Source organism: Apis mellifera, linkage group LG9 (assembly GCF_003254395.2).
Source record: "Apis mellifera strain DH4 linkage group LG9, Amel_HAv3.1, whole genome shotgun sequence".
NCBI classification, from domain to species: domain Eukaryota; kingdom Metazoa; phylum Arthropoda; class Insecta; order Hymenoptera; family Apidae; genus Apis; species Apis mellifera.
In genome coordinates, this window is record NC_037646.1 from 7,071,396 (window position 1) to 7,093,690 (window position 22,295).

The 22,295-nt window shown below is 33.9% G+C and overlaps 1 long non-coding RNA gene across 1 annotated transcript in view; it reads left to right on the forward strand.

Annotated features, from left to right (window-relative positions):
- Positions 1 to 5,732: 5,732 nt before the first annotated feature.
- The window catches only part of LOC100577266, an 80,063-nt gene continuing 63,500 nt past the window's right edge, over positions 5,733 to 22,295 (forward strand). Inside the window, exons 1-3 of the long non-coding RNA XR_003305376.1 lie at positions 5,733 to 5,922; positions 6,110 to 6,228; positions 7,068 to 7,177. This is a non-coding gene — a long non-coding RNA (uncharacterized LOC100577266). The remainder of the gene's footprint in view (positions 5,923 to 6,109; positions 6,229 to 7,067; positions 7,178 to 22,295) is intronic.

Sequence of the window (22,295 nt, forward strand, 5' to 3'; positions counted from 1 at the left end):
GTGTAAACCGGCCGGCCACGTTCGACAGATTAACGGATCAAGCTGAATTCCGCTACAATGACGACCAATTACTGGCCGTGTAACTCCTCTCTCCCTCTTTCTCTCTCTCTCTGTCACTCCATCTTCCTTTGTCCGTCCTTCTCGCATTGGGAGGAAGGGGACGAAAAAATTGAGCGGGTAAGGGTGAGGTAAGTAAGGGTATTTAGGGACAAAGCTGGTTAATCCTCTTTTTTTGTTTGTGTAAAAGACAGGGTGTGAATTGGACGGGAGATCATTTTGTTTGAACTTTCTTTCCTTCGTCGTCGAATTCAATTTTTGGTTGGCGAGATACAAAAGTTTCTCTTTCTTTCTTTTTTTTTTTTTCTTTTTTACGTGATTCTTAGAGTTTTATTGCTTCAATAAAGAATAGTTTGAGATAAGGAGACATGTGAGAAAACTTGTTGCGATGAGAATTTAATATAATAAATGGTATATCATAGTGTAATATTAAGTTTCGAATCACAATTGGGATTAATAATGTACGTTGAATTGGATCTAGAAGAAGAAGAAAAAAATAAAATACTATAAAATCGTATGGATTCACGTTTCCCCTCCCCTTGCCGATAATTTATTCATGGATAAGCGGATTTCGAAGAAAACACGCGACTTAGGATAAAAGCACGTGGCGGAAGAGCTTTCCAAGAGGTTATTGGATCTTGTCGGTAATCTTGGCCGTGGCTTCCGGTTTGGCGCTGCTCCCCCTCCCTCCGCGATTTTCTCATAGAACCTGTTAGTCGAATTATCCGGCCATATCCGTCGATTCGAACTTTCGTGGAAATCCAACAAGGATCGAACATCTTTTTTTACGCAATCTTTCTCTCCTCCACATTTAAACGGTTTGCAAATCGCTGACGACATTTTTCCGGTGGAAGAAAATTCGTTGCTCGACCAACGAGGATCGACTTAACCTAATTGAGAAGAGCGCGAAACGATGGAATAACCCGGAGGAAGAGATTGCCGGATATAAGAGGATTTCTAAACGATTTCTCGTTACTTCAAAGAACGAACTTTTGCAAAATGAGTCGAGGTTATTGATTTCGTAAACGCCATTCCAACAGAATATCCTTTGCAAATATACATTCTTGTTCTGTTTTCGAAAAAAAGAAATATTAGATCGTATCTTTGATAGATTAAGTAACTTTAGGCAATATTTATTAGCGCTCCATTGAAATATAATCAATCATCTGTACCTGTTTCTCGCAATATTCAATTCTAAATATCGGGAAGATGAGTATGCATTCACCCTTTATCCTCCCCTTTCCAAAATATTTCACGTATCCCTCACAACACCTTCTCTAAATATTAATCTTAATCGAACAACCCTTCAACAATAAAAATTCACAAGTTTTTCCAAGAAACCGTATCAAACTCCCTCTCAGAAATCCCTCTGTCATTCTACAAACATATTTCTCCATCCCTTTCCATCTTTCCGCTTCCCTTCTTCTCTTCACAAAGCGACTTCTTCTCCCCTTCGATTCTTCAGCCTCGACCCGACACATGTACACCGAGGAAGGGTGGCTCAAGGGTGGATCCCAAGGAAATTGACCATCGACGACAGAGTTAAAGGGGAAGTTGGCAAAGTTTACGAGACGGCCACGGTATTTGTCGAGGGATTGGACGCAGGGCGGGTTAAACCGAGAGGGCAGGATCCCAAGCTTGTCGGAAGTTATCCTCCCCTCCTCTCCTCGACTCCCTCGGGATGGGCCACGGTAACTATCGCGAAATTGCATCGTTCCAATGATCGAAACTCCAGTAGCTGGAACGCGTGTACACTTTCAGAGGGGAGAAGGGAGGGAGGGAAGGGGGTCCTTGGCTGTCGTTAATGCACCATAGGGGACGCGTGGCGCGATATTGCGCGACGATTGTCGCCCGCGTTAGGTGTCCTGGATCCATTGTCGGTGGCTGAGTTATGTCGTTGGACCACGTTGGTGACGAATTTATGGTGGTGGTGGTGGTGGTCACGTGGAATGGAAATCCACGCCAGAGTTAAGTTGTATCGTTAACGTTACGTTCTGTTATAGATCATGGATATTAATGGGGATGGGAGTCAGGGGATGATTTTTGATGATTCCTTTTCTTGGCAATGTGAACGGTAAAAATAATTTAGATGCATTTTAGATAATTTATTGAGGATGATTAAGGAGATATTTGACAGTTTCTGATATGTTTTATTTTTTAAAATTTGAATTTTAGAGTAGAAAGTAGTATTAAGAATTGAATAGATATAAATTTGGTTAGTGTAGGCTTGATATTAGATATTATGTGTTTTAATGGAATTTTGAAGATGGATGGGTTCGTACTTAAGAATGAAAGTAATTGGAATTTAATAGTCTCTTTATATGAGAATTGATGAGAATTTTATGGTAAATTCTATGAGAACGTACGGTGTGATGAACTCGATTATTTTCTATTTTTTTTTGGTTTCGAATTATGATCTGATTTAGAATTATTCAAGATTCTGGCAAATTAATGTTTGGTGGAAAAATAAAAAATAGATCTCTTTTTTCTCTTCTTCCAATTCCAGATTACGAATTGACGCGTTCAATATTATTTCTAAGATGTGTAAAAAAAAAAAAAAAAAAAAAAAAATGATAATCGTATACAGGACGAAATTTTGAAAGCGATATATTTTATTATTTTACCCGGTTATTGCAAATGGAAATTGCTGGTGTACCGATCCATTTCCCAACGATTAATCATTGTCAACCACGATTCGTTTCCTGTCTCCGCCCAGCTCACTAAATTTCGACCAGACACTGTCAATGAAAAGCAAATTGACGACCGCGTATATAACTTTGACTCTCGCCGATCTGGCCGCGATTAATGGGTCACTAGCTTCATTTTCAGATTCGTCGAAATAAACTGTCTATTTGCGTATTTCAATCTTTATCCTCCTCTCTCAGTAAATTTTGAACGAATGCTTGAATGCTTGAGGGATTTCCTTTCTTTCCTTTCTTTTTTTTTTTATCAAAACTTGAAAACTTCTTATGTGAAAAATTTTTTAAAATTAAGTTAAATATATGTATCTTTTATGAAACAAAAGTTTGGTGGTTCAAGAAATTTAAGAATAAAATAAAATAAAAATAAAAAAGAATCAGATTTTGATGATGATATTAATTTCACTTTTCTTTTTTTTTTTTTATTCTTTTTTTTATTCTATTTTTGATAGAAAAGGAATATGTATATTATCGGTAAATATTATGCTAAAATAAATATTTTCGAAACTTTGGTTGATTTAAGGAATTTTATGCTAATATTAAGAAAGTGGAACGCCTCTTTATACAAGTTGAGGTTGCTTAAATATTCTTTTTAAACTTTAAACCAACTGATTTGTAAGTTTCGTTATGAATATTATACGCCAAATTTAAGATTTTTTTATTTATATTATTACTAACTTTTAACTAATTAATTCATCATCATCAATTTAATTAAAAATCAACGATTTTTCAATGATAATCGTTTCTAAAAATATCGACTGTTTTCAAAGATTTTTATTTCCTATCCTAACGTTATTAATTTATAAAAAGTTAATTCAACAATATTGCAAATATCAAAAAGTCGTTGGTCAAAAATTATATATATATATATACCTCATAAATTTCAACGTATTACCGGTTCGAAAAATTCATTCATCGCTATCCCAATATGCATCGAAAATAAGAATCGAGTATTTGCATAGAAATTTGAAAATTAGAAAAGTTTCGAGAGAGAGAGAGAGAGAGTGAGGACGTTTCACGTGCAATGGCGCTGTTCGAATCTAAAAAAAAAAAAGAAAAATAATAATAATAATACAGAAATTGTTTCGCGCGACAATTCTCTCGAGAATTCCGGGAATTATCGCGAAATTAAAATAAAAAATTCGTAAAAAAAATCTACACGCCATGATTACGCCACGGTTCTTTAATGAACGTCACGAGGTGGATGGAAGTGGAAACCAACTGGTAGTCGGTTAACAAAACTCGGATGCAAATGAAATCGATCCCTATCTCCATATAGAATCCCCCCAAAATTTTCCAACTTCTGCTGCATTGCTACAAATTCCATTCCGTGAATATTTCTTTCCTTTTTTTTTTTTCCATTGAATTTCCAGTGAAATTGGATCGTGATACATTCGGTTAATCGTGTCATCTTTGTGAAAAAAAATAATTAATAAGATATAATTTTTATTTTTTTTTTTCGAGAAAGAAGAATCTAAAATCGATAAAATTCAAAGAGTTTTGTTTGTTGTTCAGAGTTACTTTTGTTCAATATTTTGCGGAATGTAAATTAATGCTCTGAGAACGTTTGAATTGAACTTGTGGAAATTTAGAAATAATTAAAGAATACCAATTTTGATTCATAACATATTATCATATGTTACTGCGAAATTAAATCTGTACCTATTCTTTTGAAATGTTGGAAAATCGGATAGAATTAAAATAGAACATTGTATTTTTCATATTTTATTTAAATTCTTTTTTTTTTCCCTTTTTGAAATAAATTTTAATCAAAGAGAAAGGAATGAAAATTCTAGGAACAACTCAAAAAAAAAAAAAAGAAAATACATAAGATGTCTCACAAATTCAGCTACCTTCTCCTATGGGTAAAACTTATCTTGTAAATAAAGTATTCATTCTTTTATTAAAAAATTTTAATAAAAATATTAAATATCGTCTATAATAAGAATATAATAATATAAAAAGTTATCTATGTGTTCAAATGAAATTTTGTAAGGATTAAATGACCGCTTATTATCGTTAAACTTCAAAGCAACTTTTATACATTAAATGGAGAATTACGAGTGGCTTTATTAGAATTCAATTTAAAATGTTTGTTAAAAAGTTTCTAAAGAATTTCGTCTTTACTGAATCAACAAATCATTGGAAATCGCGTTAGTTAAAAGTTGCTTTCCTTTTCTTGTCTTTCCTTGATACACAGCTTTGTGATCAATGTTAGAGAGAAATTCTATGAAGAAAGTTCAATTTAGATAAACCTTTAGGTTTCTTCGATGGATTTTCTTAGTACTTTGGTACTTTTCGCTACTCTCTTTTCCTTAGAAAAATTTTATGTTAGTTTAAATCTTGGGCTTTTGTACTTTCTTAGGAGAAGAAAGTTTCTGTAACAATATATTGTTGTAATGAAAGTTTTAGAGATGTGTGGAAAAGAAAATATTTGAATTTTTTGAAAGCAATTGAATTTTGTTTTCTTTTTGAAAAGATAAATAAAAAAATTATGCATTGTTTTAATGTAAAAGTAATTACATATTGTTTGTTTGCATTAAATATATTATTTCATTGGAATTAATAATCTATTGATAATATTTAATCTTACATATGGAATACTATTGTATACAAGTACATAATATAGCCTAGAAAATATTCATGAAAATTTTATTTATGAATTTTATTTGCTTTTAATTTTAAAAATTTGCATTACAAATTAAATATTATTTGCTTATTTATGACTGTAATTATACGTAAAATGATGTTTATGAACTCTATACAAGAGTATTACATGTTGTACACTATTGTATATAACAATAATAATTATTAAATCAAATTAATCAAATAACTGAATAATATATAAATTATAATGTAAGCATATGAACTATATAACATTTCAATTCTCCGCGCGCTTTAGGTGAACAAGTGCCGCGTTATTTTAGCCAATTAGAAGAATTGGCGCGTTTTATTAACCAATTAGAAAAAGACTATGTAACGTCAGCCAATCAGAAGTCTACTCGTGTTGCGACAGCCAATTACAACGTGGCTGCGCGAGCTTATTGCATATGGCGTCATTCTCCTGTGGAAAGTCGTCGCGGCAGGATGTGTTACTGTTGTGCGTGATACGTTTTCATTTCTACTTCGTCACCATTTTTGGACTACAATTAGCTTCATTTATTTGGTAAGCTTTATTTAATAATTTATTGAACATTATTATATCGAAATTAAGTAGTTTTCCGATTTTCTTTCTTCGTTTCTTGACTTCGTTACCGGTAGCTTGTATTCACGAGCTTCTCAGACGAAATATAGATTCGATTATTGCTTTATTCTAACGTAATTTGTTTTAATTTTATTCTTTTTTTGTGTAGATTATTGCGGAAATAACTTTATTAAGAAGGAAAATTATGCATCAGAGACGCTTGACGAATTCGGTTGAATTGGAATCCTTTCATACAGATTCAGCAATGATTTATTTCAACAAATTGAGGTATGTAAATTTCCTTTTTATAATTATTGAAATAATTTAATACGTAATTGATATATATATATTTTACCGAGCAAGATTAAATAGAGAGTAGGAATAGATTTTACTTTTATATTTCATCGTATTTCGATCGCGAATTTTCTAAAGTAACGTCGTCATTAGTAGATAACCTCTATTCTCACATGAATACACAAACACATTCGAGCGTGTTTTCATATTGCGCAGTCGACAGAAACTTCGTAGTATTATTATATACTCTCAAGGTTAGAGAAGAAAAATATTAAATTTCTTCTATTCCACTTCGTTTCTTTGTTTTTCTAGTCCACTAATTTACTTTCTACGTACATACAGAGAGTTTTTGTGACGCGTGGAATGCGATCGTAGACTCGATGCTTGCTTCGTAATAGTATTTTTAATATTTATTAGCACAATAGCTCAGACAATTATTATTCATACGTGAAAGTAAAGTCAGTGTTTGTTCGTTGAATAAAATTTAAATAATTGAATCAATAGTCTTTTATTTTTTTATTTTTTTTTTAAATATTCATTTTCGGTATAGAGTCAGTGTTTCTTTAGAAAAAATAAAGCAATCATCTATTATGCAAAGCGATAATTATATTTTATATTAATAATTTTTATTTTTTTACCGAAATACAATCAAATTTTCAATTTTTAATTATTAAATTTCAATTCTTTATTATTATATTTTATTAAAATTTCAATCTTCGTTATTATTGTATTGCAAATTTAATAATATTTTATTCGTTATTATTTCAACTTTTTCAAATTATTATGGTACTTTAAATTGTAATATTCTTTCTTTCTTTTTTCCTTTTTTGCAGATTTTTTGCATTTTTCTACCTACATCTTTTATACGTGAAAATAGCTTTCATGGTGTCTTGTTATTGTCTTGTTATAACAACTTTGAGGACAATATTCTTCGCATCTGACGGTGAGTCGCATACATTTTTGTTCCTCCAATCACTCAATCATATCATAGGATGAAAAGTCCGAATCGATACGGGTGATTGGTTGTATTATATAGAAAATTGCATGAGCTAGTAATATATTTTTTTAATATTTATTAATTCTACAAGAATAATCCTTCTTTAAAAAAATATATTTCTATTTATGTCGCGGACTATTATGTGTTTTATTTTATCGACCAATAAATAAAAATGTTGTGTTTCGCGTCCACTTTTATCCGATCGGAATTTCGAAAATCGCGTGACCGGAAACGCGTTTAAAAAAAAAAGTGCATTTCCCAACGATGCAATTAAAATGTCCTCATCCGATCGATCTGATAGCATTCGATGGCGTTCGCGATTGATAAACTACGTTTCGATATGCATAGTGTCGAATAGAAGTCGAATAATAATTTGCCGGGGATAATCGAACGTAGGCGACATGTTTTGCAAATTTTTGCAAATGCGAAACGTTTGTTCGACGCGAGCGGAGCTAGATAGATTTTTGAAATTGAGGAAGTCGAGTTATGATGATCGAACAGGATTTCGATTTCGAGATTTTCCATCGCGTTATTCACGGTTTTGTTCGGTTCGGTATAAATTATGCGGTTTATTCATTTTGTAGGATATAATCGTGCGATTTGTTACGTTTTATCGTTGGAGATTAAGGTTTTTAACGGTTGAAAACGATAAAGTATGATATAGAATGTAGTTGGAAGATTGAAAATTAATTAAATAAGCGGAGGAAATTAGTAGAATTAAATTTAATGGAAATTTCGTTCCTATTATCTTTTCTACGAGTAATTAAATATAGATTTTACGTGTTATTTTTTTCCACTTATCTCCTTGTTGCACTCTATTCCCTGTTTCTCAATTAATTTTTTTTTTTCAATTTTATTTTTATTATATTTTTCTTTTTATAAAATTCTTTTTATAAAATCACTATAACTTTATAATTATACGTATAATAATATATTTTTGAATTACATAAAATATATTTGTAATTAAAAAAATCCGTAATATTATATTTTTAACAAATATCGGATGCAAGTATGTGAATAGCAAGAGTTTCAATATTAAACATCGGGAACATCAAATTTAATCTATGATCGATTGATCCTACAAAGCAACGTTTTCATATCATCTTCGATGTTGAATATTTTACATCGATGCATTCGATACGTATTCCAAAATATTAAAAATATTACCGATTTAAAAAAATTTTAATCCCGACAAATCTCTCGTGTTTCGATAAATTCCCAGCAATCTATAAATTCTACAAACGATGTTTCAAAATTACTCTTAATTTTCCTCGAGCAACTTATCTAAACATTTCATTTTCACCCTTAATTCCCAATTATTTTAGGCTTCGAAAAATTCTGAAAAAATTCCAAAACACTTATTGTCGAATAAAAAAAAAAAAAAGAACCCATTTCACGTAAATCTACCAATAAAATTTCCTCTCCGTGAACTCGTATATCCTCGTACAACCCTCAGGATTAAATCTTTCATTTGCACTCTGCAAATCTTACGTATACATAAAACAATATTCGCATACTCCATAATTCTCTCAAACTTTCCCAAAGTCATGTTCATTCTCTCTGCCATACATAACACACACATACGCACACACATTGCGTTGCCTCGATCGAACGAATCGCGTATCAGCCAGTCTCTCGACGATAATTCGCGCCAAGTAATTGAACGTGCATCGATGTAAATAATATTTCGCGGTGTACAAGCGTCGCCGATGAGCGTAAATAAACATTACGTTCCGCGTAATTTCGAATAATTTCACCGATTAAGTATACATATCCCCCTGTTGCGCTCGCGCGCGCGGAATTAAGCGATAAATCCCCCGATAAATCGGCAATCGGCCGGCTGTGAAACGATGCAGTTTATATGAATTCATTGAGGAAACGTGTGGATGTAAATGCAGAGATATATACATATATACATACATATATACATATCGGTGTAACGCGATAATCGAAAGCATCGAACTTAGGAAAATTCGATCGCCGCCCACGCTCTCGTGAATGCTCGGATAAGTTAATACTCTATCTGTGAACTCGACGATTCGCGAATGATTCGATGGAGGGGGAAGGAAGGGTGAATCCTCTCGACTGTGAATTTTGGATCTCGATTGTTTGTGCCTCCTTTTTTTTTTCTCTCTGCATTTTTTCACCAAGTATTTCTTCGTTCCTTTTTTATTTTTCTTCTCCCCCCTTCTCCTTTTGTTTCGTATCGCATGGTTATTAAACTTTGCGCGAGGCAGAATTTTTTATATATTTGGCCTTTCGTTTTTTTCCCTCTTGCTCGGTCGGAATGATTAAATCGCGAGGCGAAAAGATTTTTATATTTTATATTTTTTCTTCCTTTTTTTTATTTTATATACGAAATATAAATGCGCGAATCAGCCGTATCGTTGTCGAGACATTTTTAGTGGAACGTTCTCTCGCTAAAACGTTTTTTCTCAACGAACGGGAGGAAAAAATTCGTTGATATCGACTTGCTTAGTCGCATCTCGTCAGGATATCGGTTCGTGAAAATTTTCATTCACTTCGCTTATCGAATCCCTCTTAACCGTTGGAACATTAAATATTCGAAGACGCGAGAAAAAAAAAAGAGAAAAGAAGCGAGAGAAGTGGAGAAACAAAGCGGGTAGAGATATAGAGTCTAAGGAGAATAATCGAGGAGCGGTCAGTTGGAGCCGGATTAGCCGACTTAACGTAATAAAATCGAGTTAACGAAGATCGTTAACGGGATAGAGGGATGGACGGGCGTGTGGCTCGCTCTCAACACGTTCCAACACACTTACACCTGCTAATTACTTAACACACCTGTTCTGCTCGCCGTGCAACCCTTTATCGCGCGGCTTATCCGAAATCGATCGATTATTCTGCCCCTCGGCGCGATCCTTGGGGCGTGAAATTTTCTTTCACCCCGTTGGAAAACTTTCCCTTCCCGTCTTCGTGGTCTTCGTTGGAAGTTCACCTCGTTAGACGTAATTACGAACTTGGAAATTATCGCCAACAGACCCCCCCCCCCCCGGAATCGATGTTTTTCGAAGATAGTCTCGCAAACTTATGGCTTGGATCGACTCTTCCACGATTGATGCAAGTTTGGAAGGATTATTGTCAAATCATTTATCCTTCTTTGAATTGTATGTTAGTTTCGCATGATTCACGTTTGTGAGAATAATAGTAACTTTAACTTCATTCTCGTCAAAAAATAAAAGAAGGATCAAATGAAAAAAGAGGGATGGGATAATCGTAGTCAGACAAGTAGTACAAGACGTGGACAAGGAAGATAGATTTTTAGAATGAAAGATTGGATTCCTATTAAAGTATTGTTACAAGATATTTTATTTTGCATATTTCGTGTTACTTGGCTGACTATAAAATCATAAAACAATCGATAAATAAAACTTCTTCTATTTTTCAATTCTTTTGACGTATTAATTCTTCTTATTCTATTCTAATTATCTTTTGGCATAGAATTAGTTCTCTTCAGAGTTGTTTGAAATTTTCTCGAATCTCTGTTCGTGTAAACAGTGTCCTCAAGTATACGCGTACCGATCGCAGTTGACGATTATAGGACACATTATGACGCGAAGTGGTATCGATTTCACGAAACGTAACGAGTATCGTAGCGCGTTCGAAGCGTTTCATTGCGATAGATTGTGAGATAGCTTCGCTGTTAATAGCGTTACCGGTTGAATCAATTAAACGGTCGACCAGACAACGTTAAATGATCACAATGGCATCTCTTGATTTTTCGTATACCGAAAATCTTCGCAAGATAGGACGATTCCAATCGAAGAATCTTAAAAAAAAAAAAAAAAAGAAAGAATTACCATTAAAATTAAAAATTTTGTAGAAAACTCGTAAAATTGGTATTCAAATAATTTTAAGAATTATATTTCTCGTTTCGATCGTCTACAAATATTCCTCTCGCAAGAACGTGGAAAGAAAAATATTGGCAAATATAAATTACTCTTAAATTAGAATTTTATTTTATTCGTCGCGAGTTGTGCGTTGATGTCGGGTCGGAAAGGAGAGGAGCCGCCCCCCAGCCTGCAATTTCGTTCCAATTTCCATTACCTGAAGATCTCTCCCGTGCTCGGCCTAATACATATCCTCTCGATGCACTGGATGTACCTTTAGATGTAAACACGTAGTCGATCCGGTAGGCTGTGCAGATTAAACTTTGATTAGATCGAATATAACGAGGATTCTGCCCTCGGTCCCTGTGTCTGTTACTCGACAATGCTGTTTGCGAAATGCTGTCTCGTTTATGCGAAATGTGATCAATATGGCGCAGTTGAAATGTAACAGTTTGTTAGACGATCACGATGAATAGGTTTGTTTCACTGTTTAGCCACGGTCGGTTAATAATTGGGTCATGCCTCGTGCTTCGAATAAAACGATAAATACATATTCTGACGTCTAATGATGTAGGAATTTATAGAATTTATTCCTTTTGATTTTAAATGATTTTGAATGATAAAAAAATTATACTTTTTTAGATCGATAAAACTAAATTAAATCTTAAATTTATCTTTCTTTCAATTATTCTTTCTTCCAGAATCTTTATTAAATTCTTTTCTCTTCATCGTCGAAAATATATCGGCATTTAATCATAATACATATCTGGAAATGTATTAATCTCGCGTCCGATATTCTCTAATAGATCTTCCATTTTTTCCCTTCGATATTAAAATCTCGTTCAAGTCCATGTTATCCATAAAACATTCGAACTTGGTCAAATTTCCTATTTTTTCCCACAAATTCGATATCGTATCCACTTTATCTCGTATCTCCTTTTTCCTTATTTACTTCTTTATTCAGAATCACATTTCTCAGTCCCTACAACAATCATCATCATTAAAATCTCATTTAAATCTACGTTATCTACCATATTTCAAAATTCGTCAATTTCATATTCATATAATTTTCCATTTTTTCCACAAATTTGTTCAATATCCAATATTATTGTTTCAAATCTATCAATTTCGTATTTCTTTTTTCCTTAATTTTAGAGCCACATTTCAAGCACTCCCTATAACAATCACCAATCCTCTCAATAAAATCTCATTCAAATCCACGTTATATTGTGTTATAAATTTTGTCAACTTCAATATATTCCTATAATAAATTTTCCATTTTTTCGACAAATTTGATATAATTTCAATATCCACATTATTTCAAATCTTCATTCAGAGCCGCGTTTGCCTACAATAATCATCATCTTTTCCTGTTCTCTTACTTTCCTCCCCAGAAATCCGAGGTTAAACGTTCTCGTCATCCCGAACGGGATGATACGCGATAGGAGATAGCCGCAAAAAGGATTGATCATATTGGAAAACTATTTTGCCGAGCGTCACCGTGGTATTAAGCGCGCGGCGTCGGGTCACGCAATTTGCATGAAACACAGAGAGGATGAAGGGGGGGTGGGTGTGCGGGCCTGTATGCGCGCTGACCGCTCGTTTCTGGAAACAGGACATAATCCTCTCGACGTTGCACCAACACCGGCCGCCAAGCGTATGCTCCACGTGTTATACGCGCGTATCCGCTTGATAGGCTCGAGAACGAGGCTCGAGAGCAGCCCTCCTCGTGTGCAGCCCTCTCCTTCACGGGAAACTCGAATAGAGAAATTTTATTCGGCCGGATTATCGGCGGGTGGTTAAATGGGTGAAAATTGATCGAGGAGGAGGGAATGATGATTCCCGTCGATGATTCGCCAGCGATTTCAAGAGGCGAGGGAAATTTTTGAAGGGAATTATTTCGAGATATTATCACCATCGGGAAATTTGGAGAGATATCATTTCATTATTACTTTCGAGATTTCTAAGGAGATTTTTCTTTGGAAATTGTTTTGGATAATTTAGAATAGGTGATAATTTGGAAAAAGGTTGGAGGGATTTTTTGAAAAATGATACCTAACTTTCGTCGGTAAGGTTATAAATATAGATTATTTGGGAATAGGAGTATAAATAGGGATATTCGAGAGCATTACAATTTAGAAAAATTTAGAAAGATATAGATTGTTTGAGAATAGGAATATAAATAGGAATATTCGAGAACATTAAGATTTGGAAAAATTTAGAAAATTTGGAAAGATATAGATTGTTTGGAAAAATTTAAAAAATTTGGAAAAATATAGATTGTTTGGAACAATTTAGAAAATTTGGAAAAATATAGATTATTTGGAACAATTTAGAAAATTTGGAAAAATATAGATTTTGGAAATAGGAGTATAAATAGGAATATTCGAGAGCATTAAGATTTGGAAAAATTTAGAAAATTTGGAAAAATATAGATTGTTTGGAAATAGGAGTATAAATAGGAATATTCGAGACCATTAAGATTTGGAAAAATTTAGAAAATTTGAAAAAATATAGATTGTTTGGAAATAGCAGTATAAATAGGAATATTTGAGAGCATTAAGATTTGGAAAAATTTGGAAAGATATAGATTGTTTGAAAAAATTTAGAATATTTGGAAAAATATAGATTGTTTGGAAAAATTTAGAAAATTTGGAAAAATATAAATTGTTTGGAAATAGGAATATAAATAGAAATATTCGAGAGCATTAAAATTTGGAAAAATTTAGAAAATTTGGAAAAATATAAATTGTTTGGAAATAGGAATATAAATAGAAATATTCGAGAGCATTAAAATTTGGAAAAATTTAGAAAATTTGGAAAAATATAAATTGTTTGGAAATAGGAATATAAATAGAAATATTCGAAAGCATTAAAATTTGGAAAAATTTAGAAAATTTGGAAAAATATAAATTGTTTGGAAATAGGAATATAAATAGAAATATTCGAAAGCATTAAGATTTGGAAAAATTTAGAAAATTTGGAAAAATATAGATTGTTTGGAAATAGCAGTATAAATAGGAATATTCGAGAACATTAAGATTTGGAAAAATTTAGAAAATTTTGAAAAATATAGATTGTTTGGAAAGAAGAATATAAATAGGAATATTCGAGAGGATTATGATTTGGAAATCGTAAGATTGTAGAACCAATTTTATAAACACTCGATAGAAAGAAATCGAGTGGTGAAAAAATTGAATCGCTTCGTTTTGAAAATTCAGATTTTAAAATGCGACGAATAATAGAGACTACTAATAGAGTCATCGTCTCGACAATCGTCCGTTCTTGTGTTGTTCGCTCGTTGGTTAAAGTTTCATTACACATCTATACGGGTAAAGTAGAGCGAGTTTCGCTTGACGGTGAAAGAAGAAGTACGATCCCAAATAAGGAAGCAATTCCGTATCTAATGAGTCCTCCTAAGGTAATCCCGAGTTCTGAGCGAGCAGAGATTTACGAGCAACTTGCCTAACTGAACTTCACCGTGCTCAAACTGCCAACTCGTTTACGCGATCGTCTTTGCGCATACATGAATAGCAAAGAGCATACACGATGCGGAGGCATCGGTGTAGAACGACTTATGACCGCGCACCCTGGAAAATATGAAAGGAATACGAACGTGATCCGCGTTGCAATATTTCCATCTCCAATTCCCTTCGAATTTTCTAATCAATTTTCGAAGATTTGGCAACTCTAGAAAAGAAGGGGGTAAAAGTTGGTATTCCCGGGAGGAAGAATGCGAAATTGTTGGAATATATGAAGGATATCTTTCGATCGATTATTATCCCTTGTTCGGATAAAATGCGAGCAGAAGTTGGAAAGTCGAGGCTGAAGATCATATCTCGATACTTGGATTACTTCGTAAGTGGAAAGTTTGGAATATCGAATATTTATTTTAATTCTCTTCTCTTTTTCTTTCCCTAATCTTTTTTTTATCAAAATATAAAAGAGAAGTTCGAGTCTTGATTGATTTACATCGAGATTAAATTTCAATATTTCGTATATTCCTCAATTTTCAACTTTTTACGCGTTATAATTTAGATCGAAATTTGATGGTGACTGAAAGATTTTCTTCGTTGTAATTGTGATTGATTTATTGAGGATAAAAAAAGAAAACGAATTTCAAGGAAAAGGAATAAGGGAAATAATCGAGGAAAATTGAGCTTGGAGTTTCAAACGGTGCTCTTTATTTGGAAATTAACGACGAGTTTGAGCAAAGAAGACTATCATTGATTTCACATTTTTTTAAGAAGAAGATAGAGTTTATGGAAAATATTTTATACAATTGAATGAAACGAAGGTGAAAGATTTAACTAAATCATGATTTAACACAGTAACACAGATTTAAGTAATATAGATTAAATTACACCGATGGATCCAAGCTAATCTCAGCAGATTTTAGGCAAATTAGCTCGATTAAATTTTGCTCTTATTTGGACATGAAACTGTGGTTTAACTTACAATTGGATTTATCCTAATTTAATTTGAGTTAGATCTAATTTCATGCGTCATTGTTTGAAATATACATACACGTATCGAAGATCAACTTATACTTTCTTCACAACAATTAATTCAATTACAAGTATTTCCAACGTGATTATTTATAAATGTTAATAAACAAATGTAATAATTATTTGCAATGGAGCGACATCAAAGCGAATCATAAATTTTCTTACCGTTACGAACATACCTCGAGCTGAAAGTGACGCATTTACATATTCACCTGTTTGCCAACAACACATCACAGCAGACAAGTAAATAAACCCATCGAATTTCTCACAAACCGAATCGCCGCTTCTCCAAGACTCGCTCGGCTAGGGTCTTCATCCCTCTCAGCAATTGGTTCAACCTGATACCAGCTTTCGACATGGAGCCAGTTTATCCCCCGGATAAACCGAGATTTTAACCGATTTTTCACCTCTCTTGCTCATTTATCTTTTTCCTTCTTCCCTAAGAATCTTCCAAATCGATCTAAAAAAACATACGATACAACAGTATGATACATTCGTACTTTGTTTGAAATTATTATGTAATAGACCTGATAGTTTATTTTTCGTTAAACGTGTGAAAAATTCAGATTAAAATTCGTGATATTTCCTTTCGTGGCGGATTTATTTCCTTTTAAATACATTACATCAAATGGTTAAAGACTATGAAAAGTGTTAACAGGAATTTAACTTTGGAAGGACGAATGAAGATGTAATTTTTCGAGATGATAAGATTATATATGACGAAAGGGATGATGAAATTTCGATACTGGATTCGTGATATTTTCTTCGTGGGATTTATTTCGTTCTAAGTTAACAGGAAACTTAAAACTTTGGATGGACGAATAAAGATGTAATTTTTCGAGATGATAAGATTATATATATCATATATATGACGAAAGGGATGATGAAATTTCGATTCGTGATATTTTCTTCGTGGGAACGGATTTATTTTTAAGTTAACACGAATTTCACTTTGGAGAGACGAATAAAGATGTAATTTTTTGAGATGATAAGATTATACGAAAAGAATGATGAAATTTCAATACTGGATTCGTGATATTTTCTTCGTGGATTTATTTCGTTCAAAGTTAACAGGAATTTAACTTTGGAGGGACGAATAAAGATGTAATTTTTTGAGATGATAAAATTAATGACAAAAGGATGATGAACTTTAGATTCGTGATATTTTCTTCGTGGGAACGGATTTATTTCGTACTAAATACATTACATCACATGATTTTTAAAGATTATGGAAAGTATTAACAGGAATTTAAGTTTGGAGGGACGAATAAAGATGTAATTTTTCGAGATGATAAGATTATACGAAAGGAATGATGAAATTTCGATACTGGATTCGTGATATTTTCTTCGTGGGATTTATTTCATTCTAAGTTAACAGGAATTTAATTTTGAATGGACGAATAAAGAATGGACGAATAATTTTTTGAAATGATAAAATTAATGACGAAAGGGATGATGAAATTTCGATTCGTGATATTTTCTTCGTGGGAACGGATTTATTTCTAAGTTAAGAGGAATTTTTCGAGATGATAAGATTATATATGACGAAAAGGATGATAAAATTTCAATACTGGATTCGTGATAATTTCTAAGTTAACTTTGGAGGGACGAATAAAGATGTAATTTTTCGAGACGATAAGATTATATAATAACGAAAGGGATGATGAAATTTTGCGTTTCGATAGTGAATATGGACTGAATTTCGCCACTTGGTGGCGACGTTGGTTCAGGAAATCCCTTAGCACGTTCGCACCTAGTAAACGTAGTATGCGGCACAGGGATCCACGGTGCCTTTAATGATCCCGCAGGAAGGATTTCGGTTTGGGTTCGTGCAGGTCTCGTGGTGCCTGCTTCCGTTAATCTCTTGGGTCGCCGCCTGAACCGTTATCCACGAACCTGAATCGTTTTACGTGGAAAGAGATAGGAGAAGGAAATAATTTATTTTTATTTTTTTTACAATCATTAACAGTGGGCGATTAGAAAAGAAATTTAAACAATATTTTTAAAATTCAAGGATATCACGTTCCATCCCTTGGATATAATGTTTCTTTTACTTTTGATATTTTGCGAATATATATTGCTTATCATGTGAATTTTGTATACATTTATGCATTTATAAATATTCCACAAATGCATTCCATAAACAATCCCCAGCTTATTTATTATCATTAAACGTATTATTAAACGTATTTGGAAAATACAAATACACAATTGCAATTTACATTCGCAAACTCGAATTTGTAAATTGCAATTGTAATCCGGTCAGTGGTTAAGAGAATTCTCGCTTGATAAATTCTGTCGCATAGAAGAAGAGAAGGAATCGTTTCTGCATAAGTTCGATGATAAATTTGGATGAAAAGTCAAAGGGACGATGTTGTTCAACGATTCTTCCCTATTCTTTTCTTGTTGTCGAGGATTCTTTCGTAGATGCGCACGAGGAAAGGATTCTAAGAGGAGATCGATGGATCGTTTGAAAAAAAAAATTTCAATTCGAGAGCAGCAATCCGAAAAAAAAAAAGATTTGGACGCTCGAGTTTCGAACGGGGAATAATGAATTTGGTAATAAAAAGGACGCGCAATTAACGTGGCCCTCTCCCGCGCTCCAACTGTTTCCACCAAGTTTTAATTGTTTCTAATCTCAACGCGGATCACGGCTTTTGCGGGGAACTTAATTTCCTGGCCGAGTGGCGGGGATGGAGGATCCTCCCCCACGGCGAATTCTCCGAAATTTCTCGCGAAACAACCGTTCTTTAATCACGGCCGCGATTATTTTCGCCTCTGGATACCCGAGTTAACCGAGTTTAACTTTGGTACGCTTTGAAATTCATAAGTTTACCATCTTACCACTATACAACTTTGCAAATTTATAATTATCTTTGATCTCTGAAAGTATAGGATAGCTTCAGAAGAAGTTTTTTTTTTTTTTTTTTTTTTGTCAAAATTCTTCGTGAGAAAGGAAGTGTTTTCTGTTCGAATAAAGGGTACTCGAATGTCTATCTCGTAGTGCAACGAAGATTTTAGAAATCGTCAGTCATATACTTGTCTGAACTCGCTTGCAGTTCGGGGATTCCTAGTTATTAAAGTTTCGTAATTTTCAGAAAACGTATTTCTCTCCTCCAGATTCGACAATTATCAAACTTCTACGAATCCAGAATTCGGATTCCAATCTTTCTCATTTCAATACGCTTATGTATCATTATTCAAAAATCTGTAGAAATTAGATTTCAACTTGCCTGTATTCACATTATTGGAATATTAAAAAAAAAAAAAAACAGAGACTAAAATCGACCAAATTGCAAATCTGATCAAATTTGGAAAGCGGAAAATCTTGAAAAATTCAAAAATCTGTAGAAAGTAAAACTTGCCTGTATTATTGGAATATTAAAAAGAAAAACAAAGACCAAAATCGACCAAATTGCAAATCTGATCAAATTTGGAAAGCGGAAAATCTTGAAAATATTTCAAATTAAATTAAATCCTCGATCCTCTCAATTGAGAAACGTTGCAATTCACAGCATCCAACGATATCTCTATAAATCTCGTCTCCTCCCTCGTATTTCCTTTATCGTTGCACGGATGCGAAGGTTTCGTTTGGGGCATACCTCGCGACATACGAGAGCCGTGATAGATTTCTACGATTTTTACGTCGATGGGCCCGAATAAATCCGACCAAGGTTCTTTTCCTCCTCCTCCCCCTCCTCGCGCGTAGGAGGACAAGGATTCGCGTAAATTTCTCTTCTGACCCTAGCACCGGAAACGCTTCCTTTCAGGTAAACAGGGCTCCCGTAATCCCCCCCAGTCGGATTATGATTTAGCTGTGGAAATTTATTCTCCATTCCGGGGATGCTGAGGTCCGCCGAGGGTGCTGAGAATATCTGATTTTCGTCGGTTTCTCCAATATATATAAAGGATATACGCCAAGGTTACATTGCGCGTGGACGACGTTAAGAAATATTAGAGATTAGAGGGATGCAGGTGTTCGAAAGGGGTTTTTTTTTTTAAGAGATTTTATATATAGATTTTTGGAAAAAAGTTGCAAAGGGAGATTGCAAATTTCAAAATGTTGGAGAATTTTAGGATTTTAGGTTAGAGGTTCTCTCTTCTTTAATTGATTTCTTTTTTTATGAGAAAGAAAAAGGAAAACATCTTTCGTAACGTATATCGAATTTCATTTAAATATCGTTCAGATTGAAAGAAACAAATTTTTCAACGGGCTGCTCTCATCTTTTCTATCACCGGCACACTTCATCCTATCCACTTTTCCAATCCCATTTTACCAGCCACCAACGCGAATCCCATATAGAAAGAAAAGAAACAAAACCTTCCTCTTCCAATCATTTCCACTCCACTCTGCCAAATTTCTGAATCGCCCCACCATCTCTCTCTCTCTCTCTCTCTTTATCCCTATATACGTCCCTATGTCGTCAGCCAAAGAGACGTTGTTACCCCGCGGATAAGAAGAAACTTTGAAGAGGTTCCCTCGATCCAAAGCTTTCTACATTCGTGACACATTTATTTATCTTATATACGTCTTATAATCAGGAAAGAGATTGCTTGTGGAAAAATTGTACCTTCTAACTGTCTGATTCCACTGATATATACATATAATATGAATTAAAGAACACGAATGGAATATTAGAAATAATCGAATACTTTTTCCCCCATAAACTTCTATCCTCTCTTTAACTCACTTTTAGATTTTTATTCTCCTTTTTTTCTCCTCAAAATATACCATAAAATATATTATTAGTAATCATCGATAAAAGAAAGAATTTTTTCTATCTCACTATTCCTCAAAAAGTAATTATTTAATCTATCGATAATCGTCAAAGATGAACTTCTTTCTTCCACAAAGTTTCCAAATTTCTCCAAGTTTAAATCTTAAGAAATTTTTCGTTCGCCAATCGAGAGAAATAATTTTTCTCCGCCCGAAAAGATTTCGTCATCTTTCTCCCCTCTTCGATCATCCCCTCCTCAAAAATATCGGATGACGGCCAAGCGATCCTCTTCTTCTTCAACGATCCAAGAAAATTTCTCTCGGCGTTCGGTTTGCAGGAGCCTCCTCCTCCAAACGTTTTCGTCCCCGTTGAATCTTTTAACCTCGCGACAAAGGGAGGGACACGAGAAGAAGCGGTGCACGGTTGGCGGCAGAGTGGTGCTTGGGCGTGGTATATAAAAGCAAGAAACAGCGACGGGTGAGGAAAAAAGGCTGCGGCTAAACGGGGATGAGGGGGAGGAGGAAAAGAAGAAAAGAGCAACGGGGCCGTGTGTTGGGGGTGGAGGAAGAGGAAGAGGCTCACCTATCTCCTCTTTCAATAAGATTCCGCGTGAACGGTGGCTCATGCCAGACGTGGAGTCATGCCGGCATATTGAGAATTCGAGCTGCCTTCTTTTCTCCAATTTTTTCCCTCCTCCCCTCTTTTTCTCTTCTCCTTCTTTCCTCCTTTCTTGCCTATTCTTCCTCCGTCGTTCTTTGGCGTAAATGGCTCCCTCCTGCACATGCTCCCTTCTCTTTACACATAATAGATTCTTATTCCGTGTCCACGAACCGTGTATACGGTTCGCTCAAAAGTTGTTTCAGGTTAGTTAACGTATTTTCGTATGTAAAGAGAGGACTGTCTTCTTTTCTCCAATTTTTCTCTTTCTTTGAAAGAGGATCTCGTTCTTTGATGTAGATGGTTGCATATTTTGCTTCTCTTAAATTTTTATAATTTAGAGTTCATAGATATATATTTATTCGAAGGTTTTAGATTGGTCATCGTAACTTGTACTCTATTTTTGTATATTCGAGCTTCTCTTTTCCCTCCTCTCTCTCTCTCTCCATTCTCGAAAATTCGAGAATTACATTTACTCGAAAGTTTCACGTATAACAGTTTAGAACTTTTTAAAGAAGAAAGTTAAAATAATTAAAGGATGGAAGAAAAATTTAATTTGATATTTAAACTTTGGATAATTTCCTGGAAATTTACGAAATAAAATTGTTATAAAAGGATACGAGAGATTGTTTTTTATAATATATATGTCTTTCTTCTTTGTGTGATCGATAGAATATTTTTCCGATGGAGTAAACGGAGATAGATGAAAGGGAAAGTGACTTGGGAGGGAAAGTGCTTGAGAAAATCTCTCCCCTTTGACTTCGAAGGTATTTACTTCCATCTTTGGTTTTTTTCGTTCCGACGATTGCTTTTCAGATTTCGAACGCGCGATTCAAATTGAGATTTTTTTTTTGAGCGATAGAATTAGAAAAATCGAAGAATTGGAAAACTACAAGTTTTTTAATTCGAAAAAAAATAAAATGTTACGAGAAGATTTCGAATAGAATAGTATGATTCAGAAAAAGCAATTTTTATAATTAAAGAGAATAATTTCGATAAACATTTTAAATCAAAAGGATAATAGACGTATAATTTTCGAGATAGGAGAGGAGATTGCGAGGAGAGAGAGAGAGAGAATCCAATAGCTGTTGTTAAAAATCACTCGACTTCATTTCCTACAAAAGATCGCAATACGTATTCTTCATCCGAGTAGGGTGAAATTCATTTTTCAAATTGCCACCTCGTTGCACCTTGTTCTCTCTCGGATTCTTGAAATCAATTTTCCTCACGTTTCAACCTCCTTCGCCTTTCCAGACACGGCTCCTCCGTCCATCTTTGATTAACGGCATCGCATCTGTGGCTTTTATTTCAATCTTGCTCACTCGATTATTAT